We start from the raw sequence: 21,580 nt of genomic DNA, 5'->3' as shown, positions 1-21,580 counted from the left end.
AGGTCCGTTTGGTCTGAAGGTTAAAGGTATTAAAACTTAGTTTTTTTACATTATTAGATTTATATCTTTGTAACTGAATATATAAATAACACACAACTCCATCTTATATTTGTGCGTGTGTGTAACCAAATGCAGAACAGATTCGGTTTCTGTTTTTGTTTGTGGGAAAAACAAAAGACTGAGGAACGTTGTGTATTTACATCTGCAGTCCTCTGTGTGTGTGTGTGTGTGTGTGTGTGTGTGTGTGTGTGTGCGATCTTTGTTGTCCTCCTCATGGCCTTATTATGTTGTGTTCTTGTTCTCAGTTTGTGCGTCTCTCAGGGATCATGTGATCTGGGCTTTAAATTATTTTAAATGTTCTTCAAGGAATTTGTCCAGTTTCTAAATAAACACGAACAACAAAACATCTTTTATTGTGTGAGGAGCAGCAGAGAATCTCATCTGTGTGTTTTTAATTTTCTCTGTGAAGGAACATTTATCTTTATTCTCAGATCATCTGTGACGTTTGTCTACTCCTCTGTTTCCGTGCCAGCTGAAAGATGATTGGCTTATTGCTGAGGGGTCAGAGGTCACGGATGACTCAGGCCCCCCAGGGTGAAGAGCTATGCTGTTCCACACACACACAGCATCTGTAGTTGTTCAGTGTTTCTTTGTCTCGTCTGTTAACTCTGTTTATAGTTCCAGATTAAATTATGTCTGAAAAAATCCAGCAAACAAACGGACCGACGTCATGTGAGAGTGAAAGCTTAAAGAGTCTGTCAACAGGATTTTGGATAATGAAGTTCAGTGTATTGATGACGTCCTGCGTGGTTGTTATTGTTGGTTAACTCGTTCAGTTGTGTGACTCACTGTGTGTTTCTGACTCTCCTGAAGCTTTGTGAGCGGTGATGAACGACACATAATGCAGGCCGAAGGATTCATTTTGGTCTGAGATATTGGAGGATCATCTCGTGGCAGCTTCAGGTCTCCACCCGACCGTTATCTGGATCTGTCCGACCCTGGACCAGTTTGGTCAGACAACCACGTCTCCGTCCTCTCTGGTGATGGAGACGTTATTTGGGTTCTTCAGGATTTGAGGATCAACCAGCTCATGTGGTCTAAACACAGTACTGGTCTTTGTTAAACCCACTTCCTTTTACTTCTGTCTAACATAACAACTTCCTGCACTCTCCAAAATAAAAGCCAGTAAGCAACAGATTCTGGATCTGGTCTTTAGACCTGATTCGCCTCACGCTGCTTGGTTTCCTAAAAAAATGGCTGTCCGACAAACCAAACAGCTCAAAGCAGCATTCATGTATCTGATGACGACACTTTGACCTGCTGCACCGTTTTTGCGTGTTGGTCCCACGCTGAGGTTTTATTTTCAGGTCATTAGATCGATTGTTGTCTTGAGTTGTGTAAATTGGCGCTGAGCTCTCGTTGTGTTAACGCCGGCTTTCAACAGGCCGCTCTGTCAAAATGTTTGGATTTAGTTTGGATTGGAGAGACAGGAGGGGCGCGTTGGGACGGACGTGATCGGGAGGTGAAACGAGGGCTGATGGGAACATATGATGGAGAATAAACATCAGTCAGCTCTACGAGTTCAGCTTCATTTCGTCATGTTCACACTTTTAGTGCTGCGAAGAAAGTTTGTTGTTCTGAAATTTACGTGCCAGAACATTTCTACTGAGCCATTTAAAGACCCCCTAACCCAAATATTTAAAATGTGTGAAAATCTTCTGCTGTGACTATTTTTTGATTGAAATTGTTTTCCCACAAAAAATTATTTAAAAAAGCTCTCAAAGAGGCTAAAAACACGTCCACTATTTCTCCCTCATTGAAAAATCCAGGTTTTATGAATATTCATGAGTATGCAGATGTGTCAGACTTGTGCCCGCCCACCGCCGCTGCCTGATCTGGGTTGCTCGGTAACAGCGGTGCGCTGTCCAACCCCAGGAAGAACGCTGGAAAAGCATCATGCTTCAAGATGAGCTTCGTGGCGAAACCCATCCGTTTTTTCTCCAGGTTCAAGAAGCAGCTGTCCTCAAAATGCCTGCTGCAGACCTGCGTTTTAGCCGGAATGTTTTCGGGGACATCATTCCAAATAAATTGCAACCATTTGTCCCGCAGTATGATCCTTTGGTAAAAGATGAAGGCTGGTCTCACGATTAGCCTCTCCACACCCAGACACAGCAAGCGCTCGCCATCGCTGTCTGTTTTACGTTGCTCCCACATTCCAGTCTCTGCATATATTATGTAAATGAACTGGGAAAGAAAATCCACTGGATTTGTGACCTATGAAATCCAACTGAGGCGCTGAAAAACTGGATCCAACTTTTTCAGATCTGGTTTTGAAACTGCATTTTCAAATCTAAAATGTTCAGTTATGGCGCACACTAGAGACTTTGCAGCTGAAATGTCTTGTAGCAGAATCCAAACACTATATAGACATTAATAATTTGAAAAACTCACTTTTTGTGTTAGGGGGTCTTTAAATTAAATAAACAAGGAATAATGTTTTGCTCACTGAGTCGAACCCACGCTGGCTGTTTCTCCCTGTTTCCAGTCTTTATGCTAAGCTAAGCTAACTGACATTCGACTCAGCAAAGAAAACCTCTAATGTAACAAAGAACGAGTTATTGAGCTCAATTAAACAAAGTCCAAATAAAAGGTTTTATAATATTATATAATGCTGTGGGACGTCTGACCACACCCACAGCAGTGATGTCACTTTGTGCTGACATATCTACAACACAGCAGGAAGGAGGACAGAGGTTAAAGGTCATTGTTAAAAAGCCTTTAAACTCCAACAACACAGTGAGATAAATAAAAGTTGTTGTTGCTTTTAAAAGCTTAACTTTCTGTTCTTCAGCAGGAAGTGATGTAAAAAAGAAGAGAAGCGGCAGGTCTCCTCGTTTGCCTCCATCGCTTGTCTCACTTCTTTTAACCCTTTTTGAAACCCCCTGCTGTGTGTAGTGTTGTGTAGTGTTGTGCAGTTCCTGTGTGTTCAGGCCAAACGAAGATTAAAAGACTCTTCAGTAACTCGATCTGTTAAATCTATTGACATAAACTCCTTAACAGAGAGCGGACATCTTTATCTTCCTGAGGAAACACAAACATCTGGACACACACACACACTTGATGTCCGTACGCACTCGTCTTCATCTACAAAGATGAAGAAACATCTGGCCCCTCCTGTCGACTCCGTCTGTCCACATCTGTGTGTCCTCGTCCTGATCTGATTATCTTCGTCAATAAACAGCAGAGGGAGAAACTATGTGAACCAGCTGAGTCCAGCTGTGAAGTTCCTTCGTCTTAAAAACTTCAGAGTTCCTGGCTGATGTCCGTCTCCCCCCTTTCCTTCGTTCTTACACTGTTGAATCAGAACCCCCCAGCCATCTCAGGCTGAACTCCTGGTGATGAAACATGATGGTGGATGAATGACAACTGTTGTCATAGTTACAACATTAGACCTCTGGATTGTACCAAGTGCAGCATCCTACCTCCATCACCATGGTTACAATGATTTTATCATGTCCGTGTTAGGTCCAACAAAACTTCACTTAATTAGATATCAGTGGAAACAACCTCCACTCCCATCGACATCATGTCGAACGCTAGCCGTTGCCCAGCAACAGAACCAGATGATGAGGTCATCGAGCCCTGCTGACCTCTGACCTCTGACTACTTTCTGTTTGTTTTCAGCTGAGTCAGATAAACCGTCACTAACGCTGGAAGTCACTTCGTTGTCACACGTTATTTAAACAAAGAGAAATAAAGACGAAGCCTGTTCGTCCTTTTTTGTCTGAGAAAAAGAAAAAGAAAAGGAGGAGGAGACCTCTGGGTTTGTAATCACTGTCTCTCCAGTCAACACACACACACACACACTCCAGCATGATGACACTGAAGCTCCGCTGAGACGACTCAGTCAACGTCCTTGAACTTGATTTGAGACACTAATAGATTGAACAGAAGCTGCAGGAAAAGATGGAGTCCACCATGAGACCGTTCCAGCCGGCTGGGCTCCATCTGAGCCGGCGAATTTAAAGCTGTGATATACGACAGAGAGCAGATGGGATTAACAGCTCTGCTCCTGAACGCCACTCCTCCGTCCTGAAGCCCCCTACAGGTGACAACACAACCTGTTCAAGTTCCCCAAAACCATCAGACAGCGGGATGTTCAGTAATTAACGATGAACTGAACCAGAAACCTGTCCTGGCCTGATCAACACGTTCTGTCTATATTTAGGAGGAAAAGTTCTTTTTTAATATTTATTCTCTGCTGCTCTGCAGAAATAAGGTGGTCCTCAGTTTCTAACCTCGTCTGTCCAGGTGAGACCCCTTTTACAGGAGCAACAACCTGACAATCTGTTGTGTAAAGCAGCTGACAGCCCACTCTTCTTCTACGGGTGGAAAAGCGGTCAATCTGCTTTTGTTACTGCGCTTATACCTGAAAAATTTGATTTCCCAGAGTCACCTGTTTGACCTCTGACCTTTCAACTCAAAAATCTGAGCTGCCCTGAGGACGAGGAAGGACACGTTATTAGAGTTTAATGAGGTCAGGAGCTGAACTGGAGCTGTGTTTACACTTCTCCGTCAGGACAGAAGGACTCTGAGTAACGACAACGGGAACCAAAAATCACAGCAACAACAAATCAGTCCTGAAGTGAGATTCAACGGGCAAACACAAGCTGACACACACATCCTATGTACAAGAAAATAAGAATACAGGTCACTGTGTGTGTGCAAGAGTTGTATTTGATACCCAGCGTCCCTGCAGGGAGGGAGGCCAGTGGGTTCAATCTGCACAGACACACACAGCAGGTGGAGTCCTGATGTCTCAGCTGATTAGAGCCTGACGCTGATTGGTTGTGATGTGATAAATTGTGAGTCTGTCTCAGTCAGTTTTGTTTAATTTAAGCTTTTTTAATGATGTTGATGTCGTTGCGCCCTCTGAAAGTTGTTATCTGTGTAATAAAACCGACAGCAGACACCTTTAACCTGCAGAGAGCGTCCCCGAGGACTCTGGGGCAGATTTTTCTTGCAGCTTTGGTTCACAAACATTCAGAATGTGAAACTGTAAAAACAATCCCATCCCTCCGCTTCCTTTAACCCCCCATGTCTGAATAATACTGCCTTAATTTTTCAGCATTTCTGAGCGTTAGAGGAGCTGACGTGAAACCGGAGATGTGACAACGAGGAGAGTGCGTGAACGTGCACACAGATGAGACCCCCTGCAGCTCGGAGGGTCGAGGTTTGGAGGTCTGCAGGACTGTGGGGACTCCTGTTACAACATCTGCCAGAAGAAGTGATTCCTCACAGATCGGCCACAAAGTCTCAAAGGTTTGTGGTTTTAGTGCAGCTCATTATCAGGCTGAAGCGGCTGATTTCTGTTTCCATGTTTCAGGACCGTTCTTCTCTCATGTCGTCACTGAAGGGCCTGGCGGAGCTCAGCCAATCTGGAATTTTCACCCAAGTGTGAAATGGAAATTCTTGTCCTACCTCCTGAGGCCACGAGACAAAAATGACGTTTGCGAAGGATGGAAGTGGAGAGTTGGTGGTGGTGGCTCAGTGACAGCTCATAAAATCCAACACCTGGGACGCATTGAAGCTGAGACAAATCAGCTGTGATTTGTGATGCAGTCTGAAGCTGGAGAGAAGAGAATTTTCCTTTTCTGCTCAGCAGGTGGAAGAAACTCTGCTGGTGGGGCGGCTGAAACCTGTTGAGACAGGCAGCAGAGACGGAGCAGGACAAGGAGAAACTCCTGCTGGGTGACGGACAGCCAAGTATTTTTCTGCGCTTATTTTTCTTTATTTCATGGTGGAAATGATTCTTGCTGTCATCTTGAATGTCTATTAAATCTTCAGACCTCTGAATGCTTCACATGCAGCCAGTCAGTAGAACGTACAGATGTTACATGAATGCCTCGTGTTCAGTATTCCTTCAGTAGCTGTTTGCAGATTTCCTGTGAACACAACATTTACCAATCAGCCGGCGTTCCCCGGACGCCTCACACACAGACATCCATGAGATGGTTCAGTTTGTTGTGTTGTCTTGTCGCCTCCTGCTGTGGGAGGGAACATTATCTTGTATCAGCGGTAACCAGAGAAGCTGCTGGCCTCGTTCAGAGGAGGAGGACACGTGCTGCTAGATGATAAAACACAAACACACAAACTGTACAAAGTGACACACAGAACACGTGAGTTCAGCTTTCAGACCAGAACATGTGATTGACCTTTGACCCCAGGTGGTCAGTGCTGCAGCACTCGGGGGGCTTGTAGATCAGCGTGGAGTCTGGATGACCTTCAACTGTCAAACAGCCTGTCTGGCATCTGCTGTTACACACAACATGTGTGTGTTTGTGTGTCTGTTAGTGTTAGTTGTCGATGTCCCACTGCTTGAGTTTTGTACATGTTGGTGTGAGTTCAGTGAAAGACCATCAGAACTGTTGTGATTGCGTCCCACTCTTTTTTAAAACTCAGCTTATTATCCTTCCTGAATGGGAATTTCTTTTTTGAGGCCTAAACAGGTTCCAAATTTTTGCACTCGTCTTCTGTTTCTGTGTGACATTCACTTCTCACTTCTATCCGACCAAAGCCGATCCATCTACACACAAAAACAACTCTTTGGTGCCGATGTCCACTTTTTCCCGACAACTGAACACAATCAGTCACACTTGTCACTCCTCCAGGCTTAAACATGGCCACGTTAGTGTCCTTTGTCTTATTTTTCTTCTGGTTTAGTGTAAATTACAGAGACAATGTAAGAAATAAATCAAAGCAGCAGTTAGAGAGAGACAAGACAGCCGGACGTGTAACACAAGACACAGAGCTGGACTTGATCCTGCTGCTGCTGTCAGGACTAAACCTTCAGGCCCAAAACCTCCAGAGGAGCCGGTCTAAAGGAAACCTGACGTCACCTCAACATGCAGCACGCTCAGAAAGAAGGAAAACTTTGTGTTTCAGTGAAAACAGAAACCGCTCTGTGGTTCATTTAGTGTGTTCGGCCGACCAATCACAGCTCTGCTCATTTCTGCTTCATTGTGCTCGAATATCTGCGACAGATTCATGAGAGCTATAAAACTCAAACTGCGACGATCATGTGAAGTAGAAGTTGAGCCTTGTTCAGCGCTGAGCCCCCGACCACAGAGAGCCTGCATGGGTTCTACAGTTATACATCATTTAACAGCTCCGTGTGTGTGTGTGTGTGTCACACACTGTTGCTCAGCCGACCTGCACTTTAGCGAATATTAAACTCTGAGATTTCTGACTCACATTAGCAGCTCTCTTGTTTGCTCAAGGAGCCGTTTCCACCTTAAATCATAAAACATGTCGGACTGAAATGTGTTTAAAATCATCTGGGATTGTTTAGCTAAATCTGAGTTACACAAGATGAAAACACAAAGCAGCTTAAGTGCTGCAACAATATCAATAAGTACTGAAGCCTCTCAGATCCAAATCAGACGCACAAAGAGCATCAACGGAGGAATGTTTGTACAAAAAATTCACCCTGGACAGTCCATCAGAGACAGACAGACCTACGGACAGTTCAGAGTCACCAATGAGCCCGAAGACTCCACACAGAAAGGCCCCTTTACAAAATGGACTTTTTGTTGTATCTCTGGAAAACATTTGGAGTAAATAAGTATGCAGAAGACTCACAAAGTCGTAAATTCATGTTTAATTGGTCATTTTTGGCTCTTTAATTGGATCCAATCATGACTGAGGTGGAACTGTCTGAGTCCCCCCCCAAAAAAAACCCTGAATGTCTGGTAATCACATATAAAGAGCTAACGTGTCGGACTTTTACTGCAGTTTCTCTTTACAGGCCAACAACCTGTAACAGGAAGGTTTAGAGAGCAGACTGGACCACTTTCAATAAAAAACAATGTCGTGTGTGTGTGTCTGCTCAGATCACGTTGATTCTTACAGACTCTTAATTTGAAGTGCTGACCCGTTCTGTTGGTTCTGTCTGATGAAAACGAAGCTCACTGGAGTCTTTTACAGTCAAAACCTCCAAGTCATGAAAAGGTGGAGCGGTCCAGCTGTGGGGGGGCTGCGGCCCCAAGTGAAGGGGTTAAAGGATCACTTCTCTGTTAGGGACTGTCAGTCAGTCCCCCCCCCTGCCCAAGAGCAGCAGGAACCTTCAAACCAACCCGGACTCTGCCTGGACTCTGAACGTGGGCGGTGACGGAAGTGACAGACAGCCGTCACCTCAGCTGGGGGGGATCCAGACGAGGAGCTTCAGTTGGCTCAGGAGTCTGACGGAGGCTTTCTACTGATGTCCAACTGCATGGACTGCATGTCCCATCTGAACCCTCAGGAGGAACTGATCTGAGACCAGAACCTAAGACATGAGAGCAACCTGCTCCGTTCTTTCATCCTCAACAGAACACGAGGACTGACTCATGTTTACCAGGCTGTAAACATGTTTATTTCTGACCTGATGCTGGTTTGATTTCGGAGCCCAGGATGTTTGTGTTTTGACTGTGGGGGCGTCCAATGTGGCCGTGGACGGTTGAGATCAGTAGCCGTGTCACATGTTGGAAAGGATGAGTCTCCAAAACAGCAATCTAGAAAACGGCTGAACCTTAAACTGGACGCAGGAAGGAGACGGGAGCCTGCTCGGCCTCAGCAGGACCCAGACCGACCAGCTCAAGGCTGCCAGGTTTCAGGAGTGTCACCTTCACACCCGTCATTTAACGGGCTGCAGACCTGTTCAGACTGCTAATTCTGGACCAGTTCATGGACCAGTTGGGCTGATTAAACCAGTAAGGGAGTGGGAGCCCTGAGCTGCCTGACACAAAAGTCCCTTTATGTATTTTAATAAAATAAAGGAGTGTGTCTGTGTTTCCTCCCACTTCATTTTCACTGTGGCGGCTGTGGAACAATGGAAACGTCTCCGTCCAAAAACTTAACGTCCAACATTTGCAGCTGAACTCACTCCCACTCCTGAACGGATCACTTTCCTCATCGATATGAAGAGGGTCGGAAACACAATCTGCTTTTTGAATCCTCTCTGATGATACTTTCCATCCAGGGCTCTGATTGTGTTTGATCAATCAATCGAGATTAGTAAAAGAATCAGTTGACACCACTCTATGGTCCAGATGATAGTTAGCTTAGCTTAGCATAAAGACTGCAAACGGGGGGGAATGTTAGCATTCCTCTGTCCACTGTTAACTGAACTTCAATGCTCCCCTTCAATCCAAAGGTGGACCAGTTAGTTGATATATTGAACCTGATTGTCAGGTAGGTAGTCAGTCAATCACATCGTAGCCCCGCCCCCAACCCCTCCCCTCCTTCCTACAGATTGTCCTTTTGGCTGAACTCGACGGTGGAAAGAATTTGATCTGTGGCAGTGAATCAGCGGCTGAAGCAGCTTTATTACGCCTCCTGTCACCAAAATGAAACTCCTGAAGTAAGAAAGACATTGCAGGGAGTCCTGGTTCTGGTCCCGGTCCCGGTCTGCAGCCAGAGACTTCGTGGATCTGGAGGTCAGAGACCCATCAGGTCTGAGCGCACACCGATGATGTCATGTGACTAATTGGAAGCAGCACAGGTACGACGTGTGTGTGTGTGTGTGTGTGTGTTCAGAATTCCAACCTCAGTGATTTATAGCAACAAGTTCATCCTGTCAACAAAGCAGCTCTATTCCCAGATGCTGAGACCTCCATTTATCATCCCCTCCACACACACACACACACAAACACACACCTCAGAGTGAAACACACATGAAAAGGTGATAATTCACCTAACAGCTGTTTCAGTGACTGCAGACACACACACACACACACAAATCAAACACTCGTCTGCACAAACAGCAGCAGGATCGTCTCATATCTGCTTCTACCTGTGGCCTCTAATAAAGATATTAAAGTGTGCCAACAAATCGTTTTTAAAGCAAGAAATTCGATTTCATTTGAATTTGTTCGGCGTTTCGTCCTCCTGACTGTCCAGGTGGAGTCCAGAAGGCCGAGCTGCTTGTTTGTTCACACTGATTATGCTGATGTGTCTGAATTAATGAGGTGGCGAGTCTGTCGATGTAAAAACATGATGCTCCGCTAATGAGAGCAGGAAGACACCGGGACGTCTTCATCAGCTGAAGAAACATCGGTCACCGACTTTGAATGTGTTTACACGGTCTATTTTGGGACTGCGGACAGTGACAGGAAACGGGACAGAGTTCACGTTTCTGTTTCCCATGATGCTTTCTGGGAGACACACTGGAAGCTGTGTGACATGCCATCTGTTAATGAGCTTAATTCCTCTCTTTGCCCCCCCATTTCAAAATCCCCACCAGCCTTCATTGATGAAATATTTACAGAGCAAGATGTTTTTTATGAGACTGAGTCGCCTTCAAATGCACAAACACAAACACAAACACAAACACACACACAGGAAGCCCGGCAGTCGGTGTGTCACACTGACAATAAACATGACAACACTACATATCTGCATGCCTCATTACACCACAAAGCCAAACGTCATTAATCACACAAAAGGCCTTGTTGGTTTAAAACATGCCGCCATCTTCACCAGATTTCCTCTCACGTATGAAAGACGTGTGTGAATGCAATCGAAGCACAACTGGACCAGAGACGTCCCACAGAGTCCACACCAAACAACACCCCTGAACTCAGAGGACCAGGACTCAGCTCCGAAAAGAAAACAGAGTGACCTCGACCCGGCTTGTTGTGTTGATGTTTTCTCTGGCAGCTCCTCAGTTTGAGCTGCACTCACTCAGGAGTTCATGAGAAATGGGGGGGGGGGACTGAATCGGACAACAACAACCAGAAGAAGAAGATTAGATGAGGACGAGGACGAAGGCGATCGTTGGATCGTTGGTTCTGGTGACCGATTGGCTGCTTTGGTTGATGGACTGCATGTCTTCTGTCCGACGGTCCCCTTCGGTCCAGTAGCTGCAAGTCTCAGCAGGTTTTTGTGCCCCCCCAGTCCAGCTCAGGTCCTGGCTGGACCATCAGAGGCCAAAGACACAACACTGTAAACAAACCTGCAGAGACACTGACCCACAATCCACTGAATGTGTGTGTCTGTGTGTGCGTGAGATCGAAACTTCACATCTACAAAACCAGGTTGAACCAAACTAACTCATGAAATCTGGAAACTGGACTCAAACAACATTTTTCCAAACTCAGCAGTTCTTCAAACAAACATCACCGACTTCATCAGAAACACAAAACAAACCACAAACTTCAGCTCACAGAAACAGAAACAAAGAGACTCAATCAGCTCCTCGTTTTAATCAAAGTTCAGCCTCATCAGCTGGTCCCAGGACACATTTCAACACTGAAGGAACCTTTAACGAGACATTAAGTCCCGTCTTGAAGTCTGAATTACATAATTAAGCCACGATTAAAGCAGATTAAACTCACCTGATGGGACGAAGAACCGGTTATTCCCAACTGTCACTCCACCGCCGACCGAGCGGACGAGTCATATCCAACACTGCTGGGGAGCCTCACGCCTCACTTCCTATGTGTGTGTGTGTGTGTGTGTGTGGTGGGTTTGGCAGCTGCCTGCTCCGTCCTGATAGCGTTCAGAGTTTCAGTGGAAACAGCTTCTTCACATCCTCTTTCAGCTCTTCTCTTCTTTTTCTCATTCAATCTGTTTTCTCTCCTGTCATTCTCAGTTTCTGGTCTTTAACCCTTCCTCCTCCTCTAATCTGTCATTTCCCCTTTTTCTTGGCTTTTCTTTTCGTTGTTCTTTTCCTAAAAATCAAACCTTCTTTTTCCCCCAAACTTTCCTCTCTCTCGTTTCTTTCTTTCAGTTTTTGGGTCTGTTGGAGAACCCCCTCTCCTTCCTCCTCCTCCTCCTCCTCCTCCTCTCTTTTCCTTCCCCTCCCCCGTCACCACTTGCTGAGTATCATGTTTGGCTTTAAACTAAAGAACTTGGCTCCGGCTCAGCAAACATACATCAGTAACTCTGCTGCCTAAAGTCCCGACTGATGGACGAGCATCTGTGAAAATAAAGACATTCAGAGTCCGCTCATCTGTTTGGAAAAGTTTATCAGCGAAGTGGCAACGAGAGTCTGAATCCAGAAAAGGAAACAGAAACAAAACAACGTTAAGGAAACGTTTCATCATCAGGTTTTGTCAGTAAATGTTCACTTTGGGTTTTTAAAATGCTAAATATCCCCGAAGTCGTCATTTCAAAAGCTTTGTCTTCTTCCTGGCTAAGCCCCGCCCACCACCTGCTGGTGAACAGGTGAACTAGCAGGAACATCTCAGATGAGCTAACATTAGCTAACATTAGCATTAGCAGCTGTTCATCTTTACATATAATACGTCTTCCAAGCATTTCGTCTTCGGGACAAACAAAAGCAGGGCTAACTGGTTAGCATGCTAACTTTAATTTTATCACAATTTAATGCTAATGCTAGCTGTGGACCAATAACAAAACAGTTCCTCCTTCAAGTCTTTGCAAGTCTCCTTTCTCTGTCTCCATCAGAAAAACATCATAAACGTGAACAATAAAAGAAATTCAACAACAAACTTTTCCAGCGGTTTCGTTCAATAATCACACACTGATGTGTGTTTACCTAAAGACAACACACCGTGCACACACAACTACACAAATCAGATGAGCGGCTGAAAATGACATCACTGACGCCAGCTGGACTGTGTCACCAACACAACAACTTTCTCTTTAATTGGAGTCAGCATCTGTCAGTCGCTTTGTTTTTTCACACGGCATCATGGGAAAGCCGCTTCGTCTGTGAATGAAAAACTGAAAAACACAAACATCACAGCCAAACAGAGCCCGAGTGTCATTTCAAGTTCTTCACAGAAGACGACAAATGACAGGAAAAGGAAAAACAAACGCTCCCGTTTCCATCAGAATGTTTGAGTGGAAACACTGAACTGCTCAGTCACTTCCTGGTGGACCGTCTGGGGCTCAGCTGTGGACCGCTGCTGGTCCACCAACCACACTTTGATTTCTGCACACACATTAACCTGTGAGTAATCTGTGAGTTTGGCTCTTTGATAACCTGAAATTAAACCTCTGACATAATTCTCTTAGTTCTGGTGGATAAATCAGACACACACGCACCCAAGGTTATGAATACATGAACATTTCTGTCATCGTTTACGGATCTTTTTATATCTTATTAGAAACACAAATGTACACAAATGCACATACCATACGCACCCACACACACACAACTGGCTGCTAGCACAGGGATATACACACGACATTTACTTCAGCTGGCACATTCATTTCATAAACACAAACACACACAGACACATGGCAGGCAGAGATAAGGAGGCGACGGCTGCCTCCTGTGTATCTTCACCTCCACTCCCTCACTGAGCAGCTGACGCGTCCACTCGTCTTTTATTTCTTCTTCGGCTCGACTGGACGTTTGTTCAGGATGTTGAACTTTGTGGTTTCTTCATGGAGACCATCCCACCATCATCTAAATAATAAACAAATACAGAAAATTATAATTTCATATGTATATGAGTGTATCCATAGTAAATACATATATTTATTTACATATTTGTATACTGTGTTGTTTATCTATTTATTCCGACGACTACTTCAGTTCAGTAAATTAGGTTGGTAAAGTGATTAGATCCATCTGAACTGATGCAGATTTTTTTGCTTTATTTAATCAGTGAAGATTTAACATGGACATTCAACATCAACTTTTTAGAATCTTCGGTGACGTTTTCCTTCAGAAAGCAGCAACTAAAGTGACTTTTGGGACAAACTTGAACTTTCCTTCAGACTTTAAATCTGAATAACAAACAGACATAAAAATAAATACAAAATACAATTACAAAAAATAAATGCAAAAATGCAGGAAGAAAGGTGATACGTAGGTAAATGGAAAAATGGAAAAAAAAAACAATTTTCATTTTTGCTTTAAAATTATTTAATCATTTTTTTAAATCATTTTTTACTCCACACGGTCATGTTCATACTTCCACTCATCATTCTTGTATTTATATTATATATTATCTGTGTTGTTTTCTTACACCACCTTTAAATTTAATATACATTTTATTTATTTTCTCATGACTTGAGAACAACATTACACTTGAAAACTGATTAAAGATTTAATTCGCACACATAAAACTGATAATAATAACATAATTAATGGTAGAACTATTTGGATTAAAGCTTCAGGAAACAGCCTGAAAGTCACCAACTCTTCGACAGACTGATGAAGATCTCTTTTGGTCAGAAACAGAAAGCTTCATTCATTTTAATCTCTGTTTCCTGTTTCCTCTCCTGTTGGATCATGATGCCCTCTGCTGTTTCCGTCCTGCTACTAAAGCTCTCCGTCAGCTTCTTCACTGTCAGTAAAAAAAACTTTCCTCATTTTGTCAAAACTGCCAAAAACGACATTCTGATGAAATAAACTGAATCTGAAAGTTTTAAAACTTTAGTCAGCATGACTTGGTCTGAAACGGTGAGATAAGCACCACCTTTATTTGGATGTAGCCTTTTTTTGGGACTTTGGGATAAAAAGATTCATTTATTAACTCAATCATATCATCATATTTATATTCATCTATTTATACATTCATTGGCAAATTTGCTCATTTCAGGATTTCTGTATTTCGTGCTGTATTTACTGTCCTTTCAACTATCTGGCTGGTTTCTGGACTCATTTTTGAAGCCAAAAACAAAAAGCACTTCTGTTTTTCATTAGTTTGTTTTTGGCAGGTGACCCCGGCTCACTGCTGCCCCCCTCTGGACGTTCATGTTCAGCCTCCAGCAGAAAGATGTTCATCAGTTCAATAAGTGAAGGAGATCAGGAAGAGGAGTCCGTCAGCAGGTTCCTGAACAGTCTGGACCGACCCGGTCCGGTTTGAAGGGATGATGAGGAATGCTGCTGCATTCAGGACCAGACCAAGGTCAGCTGAGGTTAGAGAAGAAACACGACGCTTCAGAGATTACATGTGATTTTTGGCTCTTTCAGGAGCTCGAAGGAGGAAGGAAGAAAATCCCCTGAAACTTTTTCCGTGATGACATCACAGCCTGGACCAGAGAGGAAGCACACTTTTCTGTTCCTGTCCTCGGCGTTCACAGCGTTCTCCCCATTCTGCTGCAAATATGTCACAGCAGATCAGCATCAGTTACTATAGCAACAACTACGGACCGGGCTGTGGAGCCAACATGGCTGCCAGTGGGGAACAGCAGCAGCCAAACTGCATCTGTGTCTGTTTCTGGTTTCACACAGCGTCGACGTGCAGCCGCCTGTGACCTTCGAGTCTCTGAGGAAACGCTCACTTCTGTGTTTCAGTGATGAACTAAACAAAGTCAGCTCTGCCCACGAACCTCGTAGTAAAATCATCTTTAAACTGCGTAATCGTCTGAGATTATTATGATCATTAAATTCCTGCCTCAGGTCTTTGTTTTGTGCTAAGCTAACTGTGCATGTGTTCCAAGCCTGAACCTGCTGGGACAGAAAATAACGTCAGACATGTGAAGGATGTTTGGAGCTCAGGCAGCAAACTAAAAATACATGCGGACGACCACGAGGGATCATTTTTAGCGTGTGAATGTGAACGTGAGCTCGTTGCTGCTGCAGTTTGAATGTTAGCATCAAACTAACAGCTGGAACATCTCCTGACCGACTCATCAAAATTCAGCCTGTCACAGAGAGCGTAAATTCTTAATCCACCATCTTGTTCTGGTGTCTGAAGAAGCAGAAGCTGAGATAAAAAGTCAGACTCAACTCTTCTTCTCCACCTTCTGCACCTGAAAACATTTGAATACACTGAGATCGATCAAAAATGATTTGATCACCATTTGGGCTACAGAGCAGAAGGGGAGGGGCAGGTCCAGGTCCAGGTCCAGGTCCAGGTCCAGGTCCCAGTCCAGGTCCAGGCCCAGGTCCAGGTCCAGGTCCAGGTCCAGGTCCAGGTCCCAGTCCAGGTCCAGGCCCAGGTCCAGGTCCAGGTCCCAGTCCAGGTCCAGGTCCCAGTCCAGGTCCAGGTCCAGGTCCAGGTCCCAGTCCAGGTTCAGGTCCAGGTCCAGGTCCAGGTCCAGGTCCAGGTCCAGCTACAGGTCCAGCTACAGGTCCAGGTCCAGGTCCAGATCCCAGTCCAGGTTCAGGTCCAGGTTCAGGTCCAGGTCCAGGTCCAGGTTCAGCTACAGGTTCAGCTACAGGTCCAGGTCCAGGTCCAGCTACAGGTCCAGGTCCAGGTCCAGGTCCAGGTCCAGGTCCAGGTCCCAGTCCAGGTTCAGGTCCAGGTTCAGGCCCAGGTCCAGGTCCAGGTCCCAGTCCAGGTCCAGGTCCAGGTCCCAGTCCAGGTCCAGGTCCAGGTCCAGGTCCCAGTCCAGGTCCAGATCCCAGTCCAGGTTCAGGTCCAGGTCCAGGTCCAGCTACAGGTCCAGGTCCAGGTCCAGGTCCAGATCCCAGTCCAGGTTCAGGTCCAGGTTCAGGTCCAGGTCCAGGTCCAGATCCCAGTCCAGGTTCAGGTCCAGGTCCAGGTCCAGGTCCAGGTCCAGGTCCAGCTACAGGTCCAGCTACAGGTCCAGGTCCAGGTCCCAGTCCAGTTCCAGATCCCAGTCCAGGTCCAGGTCCCGGTCCAGGTCCAGAGACAGTTTGTGTTATTGAAAACAGCATCATCATCAGTTTCCAGTGTCTCACAATTGTGTTTGTTGTATTATTATTATTATTTTGTCTTCCATCAGTGAGGAAACTCTGTCATGGAGTTTATTTTCATTCGGTTTGTTTATTTGATCGGGTAATGGATTTATTAGAAAAGTTGTTTTCCTGATGTCCAGTTTGTTATCAGTTAATGAGCTGAGGTTGTTTCTTTTTAATGGGAGAGGAGACTCAACATTAGAGGTGGATGGAGCAGATGATGATGATGTGTGTGTGTGTGTGTGTGTGTGTGCGTGTGTGTGTGTGTGCGTGTGTGTGTGAGTCTCACATGTAGATTCAGAAACGAGCTGCTGTTGTTGTTTGTCTCCTTCGCTCCTTTCCCGGGAACACAATACTCAACATTTCATTTCTGGGTAACAAAGACCAGCGAAACACAAGAGCTGAACGTTTTGTGGAGGCTGGAAGGAGAAGCCCAACAAAAATCTGTTCCTCCTTGCAGCTCTCTCCGGGCTCGGGGCCAAGCGAGGGGAGGAAGGAAGGAGGCGAAGTGGGGGAGGAGGGGGAGGGAAAGCAGGCAGGATCTGTGGGGATTGCAGGGGTGCATGGAACAGATGCAGAATAATTTAACTCTTCCTCAACCAAACTCATCCTCAGAAACAGAAACACACACAAAGACATCATCGTCTTCGTCAGTACTTCGGGTGGTTTGTCCACAAAAACAAAAACTGTAAAGATGTAATTCCTCCTTTTTACTGAAGAATGTTAAAGAACAGATTTTTCCGAACTAACATCATATATTTTAGAATAATTCAGGATTTTAGGATCTCAGTCTTCTATTTTCCACAAAGATGACATATTCTACTGTTGTTTGGGTTGAATCACAAAGGCCACAAAACAAAACAGAAAATATTTGAACAGGCTGATTTTTGGACATCAGCGTGCAGGCTCCGCCCCTGATTAATCATCATCGGGGTGAAATTCTTCAATCAGACCACTGACTTCTGACCAATGAGGTGAGGGAGGGCCATGCAATGACGGTGAGGGTGACGTCAGCCAAACACCATTCAAATGTTCAGTGGCGACACGAACCAGCAAGGAAAACATCGACTGGAAACATTTTCAGTCCGATCCACATTCCAAAGTTGGTCTACGTTGGTATTTAGTCCTGAACAAAGCTGCTGATATGACGCCTGAGTTATTCATAATAATATTTTAACTAAATCAGTTATTGAGTGTTTCAGCAAAAGGCTGATGGACACGTCGGCCATTCTGCTGTCAGTGAGAGTCCAGATACAAAAATCATCATGGCTTTTAGTAAAAAATATCATTCAGTCATTTAGCTTCTGGAAAACTTTCATTTCAAATTTCAATGTCTCCAGAAAAATGGGATCTAGTTTTCAGTCTTCCTTCCAACGTTTAGTTTTTCAGCGTGTGAACATTCACCAGACTGTCTGTACGCCATGACCAAAGATATAAATATGAACCAATGACACACTGTTGGATGTCGCACACATGACAACTGGAAGTAAAACATCCAAACAGTCTGAAGGTTTAAAGGTCCAGACGTCTACAGGTAGACCTCCATGTGGTCTCCGTCCTCAGAGAAACCCTCAAAGTCTGAAATCAGAAACTGAACCCGAAAAACAGCCGTCAGGACTTCTGAGACTTTGTGATGTCACAACCAAACAATCACCGCCCTCAGCCGCGCCCACCTGGACCCAACGTCCAACCAAGCAGGATTCTCTCTTCTGATTGGCCGACACCATCCTGTTGTTCCTTCAGCTGTAAAATAAATACAAATAAAGTAGTTATTTATGATTTTTAATATAAAATGCGGAGAAGAAGCAGATTAACTTCGGAACAATCACTTCCTGTATATTCATTGGAGCACATGGTTGGGTTTGTGTGTGTTTGCTTTTTGATTTGTAAAATTGAGCTTCCGTTTCTTCTCCACGCCACAAACTGTCTGAGAAGTCATATTTTAACCGAGTGTGTGTGAATCCAGCTCTGCCTGAGAGCCTGAATAAATGATGGGCTGCAGCGGCTCAGTGAGCGGAGGATAGTTTGAGGGCATGCTGTCGCCTTTCGCTACGATCAAATTGAGCAGGAAAAGGCACAAAGACAGCAACACAGTGTTGATATTCATGTCCACGTTCAGCTGTGGCACAAATCCTGGTTTTTTACATGCGTGACGCAGCGCCGCTCTCATCCCTGCAACCCCCAGAAGAGACATCATTTAGAAAACGCAGGATAGACAGAGTCAGGTAAACATCTACAATAGCTGGATGACTAATTATGCATGCATGGGTGCCTCTGCCTCAAACATTTGCTGCACTGTGACTGCACCTCGCAGCATTTAGCCGAGTGATTTAAAGTGAACTTACCGTCCACAGCAGTTTCTTAAGTTGAATGTTTACTTCCTCTTCAGCAGGATGGTTGTGAGTTTGACGTTACAGTTAATGTGCAGTTAATCAGCGGTGGTTGGATGCTTCTGCTGCCACGCTTTCATCAGGCAGAAGTTTCCTGTGATCCATCCGTCTTCCTGCTAAACCCACAAGAGAACCTGACTCACTTTTTCCAAATCAGTTTTTCCAACTGTCATGGAATGAGCCGACAAAATCAACAAATGGAAATCATCAGAAACTTTCTATAAATGGGTCCAACAGCAGTCGTTCTCTTTGTGTTTATTTGTTTGTGATGCAGTTTTTAGCCCAACAGTGAATTCAGCCTGTTTCAGTCTCCACTTCCTGAAGAGCGGAACAATGACTTCTGTTTCCAAATTAAAAAACGGAAAAGGACATCACAATGATGGCTTCGTTATTAAACTCTATAAAATCATATCAGAGATAAATTCGCCAAATTAGAACCGTCCAGCATTTAACAGAAAAAAAGGAAAAAGAGAAGTGTGTTTCACTGATTCCTTTAGATGGTGAAGAGAGGAAGTGAGGACTAACACTGATAACACACAAACACATGTTGGAAAAAACCAACATCAAGAACCAACTCTCAACCATGCTAAGCTAATTAGCTCATTTGGTATCGATAGCCTTTAGCTGCATGAAGCCATCAATATTTTTTAAAGTGTCACGTCTCAAAGGTCTCCGTCCTCAGAGAAACCCTCACAGTCTGGATTCAAAAACTGAACCTTAAAACAGGCCATCAGGACTTCTGACACTTTGTGATGTCACAACTAAGCAGGACCCTCCATCCAAAGGATTTGGATTTAGAGAACTCTGAAACCAAATAAAATGCTTTTGGCTCTTAAAACTACAAATAACAAATCTATCTTCTTATGGATTAACTGTTCAAAACAAAAACACACAACACAAAACCTCATTTAGAGAAGTATGCTGTTTAAGTAAGAAGCATTAAAATCATCTTTTTGCATGAATTTTCTAGCACTAACTGAACTCCACACTTATATACAATAAGACAAATTTAAACAAGAGAGAAATCAATTGAAACTGGATCTGGGCCGACCAACGCTTTGTGTTTCTGCGTTCATCTTACTAAACTTTCTGTCTGTGGACCGAAATATCTTCTTTCGTTTTCATTTATAGCTCCAGTCATACAATACTATCCTACATTTGATGCTGTATTTTATTTGTTACCTTTAAATAACAAACCCCCCTTCCTGAAAGTGTTATTAGCTCTCTATTAAAAATTAAAAGCTTCTCTTCTTTCATGTCAGGTTCAGAGCTGTGAACAAAGCCTGATCATATAATATCAGTCATTTATTCAGTATATTCACACACATAAAAATCAGGATCCTGCTGTCAGAATCAGCTCATCTGTGTTTTAATTAAAAAGTAAAACTTATTTCTCTCATTACTCACACTCACATTGTCTGATTATATTATCATGATCTGGCAAACAGCCTTTTTACTAACAAGGCCTCTCAGATCTCCAGAAGCTGATTAACACAGATCTTATTGAGAACAGTCTGTGGAACTCAGTGGGCAAAAGGAAGCCTCAGCTTTATTTCTTTATGACAATAATAAAACCCTGAGTAATGGTGTTTATATTGTTCTCCTTAAAAAAAATCAGAGTTTTGTTTAAAGGGCATTTAAACAAAGCGTTGGGCAGGAGGGTCCACAGCACAGTCAGCAGAGACATGATGGAAAAAGTAGAACAATAAAAACACTTTGGCATTAATCACTCTACCGTGATATTATTCCACACTAATGTGATGTGGGAGCTTGTTGCATCAGCTTCAGACCAATGAAATTATCTGGAGATGCTTTATTTGTAGTTATTGAACTTTCCATCCTGTTTCCACAGCTGCCTGAAGAAATATTCAGCATCTTCTCCAATACTTGGACTTTTAGTCTTTTAGGTGCTGCTCTGGGTAAATGCAGGTAATCAGCAAATTCTCGCAAATCAAAATACAAGAGCAATCCCATGTTGGCCAATATGTCTGAGCTGCAAAAAAAAAGCCATTCCACACAAAAAGGTAGAAAGTGACACAACAACACTGGTGATTGTTGTTGTAAAGTCACACTAATCCAGTCAGGTTGTGTCCCAGTTCAGGACTCAACCTGGCCAGATTGTCCCGTTTCAAAGACTCCTGTTTTTAAGATTTCAGTTTATTTATTCATCTGCCATCTTTGTTTTTGAAATCACAGTTTGGAGGAGAAGGTGGATCTGACCTGCTCTGTTCTCTATCCTGATTGGGCGGAAGAGTCTGTCAGTCACACAGTAGCCACGCCCCCTGACTTATTCTAAATTCAGACAAACTTGGCCTGTCCTCTTCAGAAATATATGATTTGAGGGTATCCTACCTAGTTTTACATTATCGTTGTTGACTTCACATATAAAAAAAGTCTGAATTAGAAACCTGCTGTCTGGCAGATAAGCTGAAAATGTGCTTCTTGATTTTACTGCTGCGATTCTTTATCTTATCTTCAGGATCAGGATGTCCTATTAACAGTGAACGCCTCCAGCTGATCCAAACTGCTGCAGACTGAGTGCTGCCTATAAAACCCAGAGCTGGATTCAGTGGCCGCCTCC

General features: G+C 44.1%; 1 protein-coding gene across 2 annotated transcripts in view; it reads right to left on the bottom strand.

The window, feature by feature from the left end:
- LOC115043981 (RIPOR family member 3-like) overlaps window positions 1-11,753 on the bottom strand; it is a 28,787-nt gene extending 17,034 nt beyond the window's left edge. For both annotated transcript variants that reach the window (XM_029502788.1, XM_029502787.1), the window contains exon 1: window positions 11,376-11,753. The gene's annotated coding sequence lies outside the window, so the exon portion shown is untranslated. The remainder of the gene's footprint in view (window positions 1-11,375) is intronic.
- Window positions 11,754-21,580: the final 9,827 nt, after the last annotated feature.

This window comes from Echeneis naucrates, chromosome 5 (assembly GCF_900963305.1).
Source record: "Echeneis naucrates chromosome 5, fEcheNa1.1, whole genome shotgun sequence".
NCBI classification, from domain to species: Eukaryota; Metazoa; Chordata; class Actinopteri; order Carangiformes; family Echeneidae; genus Echeneis; species Echeneis naucrates.
Note: the sequence above shows the minus strand (reverse complement) of the source record. Positions and strands in the feature narration are given on the sequence as shown.